Source organism: Trachymyrmex septentrionalis, unplaced genomic scaffold, assembly GCF_001594115.1.
Source record: "Trachymyrmex septentrionalis isolate Tsep2-gDNA-1 unplaced genomic scaffold, Tsep1.0 scaffold119, whole genome shotgun sequence".
In the NCBI taxonomy this organism is placed as follows: domain Eukaryota; kingdom Metazoa; phylum Arthropoda; class Insecta; order Hymenoptera; family Formicidae; genus Trachymyrmex; species Trachymyrmex septentrionalis.
The window spans coordinates 642,082-643,999 of record NW_017304320.1 but is presented as its reverse complement, the minus strand read 5'-3'; the positions used below and the strand labels follow the sequence as shown (position 1 = coordinate 643,999).

General features: G+C 40.7%; 1 protein-coding gene across 1 annotated transcript in view; it reads right to left on the bottom strand.

The window, feature by feature from the left end:
* LOC108754728 (hepatocyte nuclear factor 6-like) overlaps nt 1-1,918 on the bottom strand; it is a 112,650-nt gene that overhangs the window by 984 nt on the left and 109,748 nt on the right. The gene's annotated exons all lie outside the window — the stretch shown is intronic.

The window sequence follows — 1,918 nt, the reverse complement described above, 5'->3', positions numbered from 1 at the left end:
TAATGCAGTTATTTTATTAAAACGATATATATATATATATATATATATATATTGGATTTATATATTTCTGAAGTTTGCGAATGAAACGGGATTTTTAGAAAATGTATAAAATATACGAGGAATGGGAATTTAATAAAATTATGTTAAATATTACTTAATGGTTTTAATATTGTCATATTTTATACGATATGTGCCTGTATTATGTATATGTAGTAAAGATAGTAAGATATTCTATTGATTCAATCTCTCGCTGGTTGAATTAATCTATTCGTCTCTATAAAAGAACCACATTCAGATTCAGATTCCGAGGTATACGTACTCGCAGAAGCTCCCGTGTGCTAATTTCGACTGTGTACCACGTGAAAGTATTGGCCAGCAATAATTGTTACTCCGGCAATCGATACGCTCTACCTCAGTAGAGTCACGTTATTGATCGCGCCGTGTTGGGTAAGAAACATCGCGTGGGAAGAAAACGTGGTAGCCCATTTACCACAGGGAACTGTTTATCGTTCACCAATATACTACCGAACATGTGCTGGATTATCGTTAAACATATCGTAAATAATTTTTGGAATATCTCTTCCGGTCGCATTTCACAGCGGGAAAAAAAGGTAAAAATTTGTTATACGCGCAAACGATTAATTCACATTGCACGAATACGTAATACTTGAGGAAAACATTCAGAGAGCATTAAAATGGAGAGACTTTTTTTCGAAAAATAGATAAACGAATACGGATTAAGGATACGTATCGGGCGTATAGAAAAATTAGACTGGAATTGGAAATTTATACTTTCCGTGCAAAAAAATAAAGTAAATGTACAAGTAGTTTATATAATAAAGTCAATATTTATATTTAACTATACACAATTTTAGTTTAAACGAAGATTTTCTCATTTTACCTTAATTATTTTTAAAAATTATATTTACTTTTTATGGAATTTTAATTTTTGAAATAATTCTTTTAAATAATTACGCGAGAGTATCAAACGTGGTGAGCAATATCGCAAAAAGTTTTGACACTGTACCAATCAGTTTGAGTGTCCTACGCAATCATTTTAATGATCCAACAAAATTATTCAGTACTCTGTATAATTATACTTCGGCAGAATCGTCTTTCCTGTACGGAAAAGTCTATAATCGTTTCCACTTTGTTAAAAAATACCGAGTAACGCATCCTCGAGGAGAGAAACAAACGGATTAAGCGAATTTCAACGAATTCATTCCGCGTCCAAAATCGCGCTTTCGGTACAATTTCTTGAAACAGAGCAATCGCTAAACTTTGCGTAAAATCGACATCGTTCGGCATCTCTCGATATAAATCGATGAAAAAAAGAGATACCCGCGCCTGATTTTCTTCCCGTCACTTTCGAAGGGTCTTCTCCCACGAACCAGCCAACCAGCCCCACAGGCAGACTGGTAGGCAGGCAGGCGGCGATGACGTGACGTATGTATACGCGTACGTACGTTCACGCGAAGCTTGAAACATACACGGGGCCGTGTGCGCGGCACAGTGGCTGTCAAGGAATAATCACGATGCCTCGTCGCGATAGTGTCCCGCATTTCCAACAATTGATGCCGCGCCGTTCTATGCGCGACGCGGCGCGACGGGCACCGCCTTCGTGTTTTGCGGCCGCGGGCGCGCCGCACAGCACACCGACACGCAGAGAGAGAGAGAGAGAGAGAGAGAGAGAGAGAGAGAGAGAGAGAGAGAGAGGGAGAGAGAGAGCACCGTGAAGTGCCGGCCGCGGATGTGCGCGTATCAATAGCGACGGCTATGTGCCTTAAACGAAGTCCGGCGTGTTCCGGCGGAGAGTTAAGCGAAATTAACGTCCACCGAGTTAATTAAAGTACGCCTGTCGCACGCTCGGCGGCCGCCGCCGCCGCCGCCGTCGTCGTTTGAAAATCGAAACCTCCCT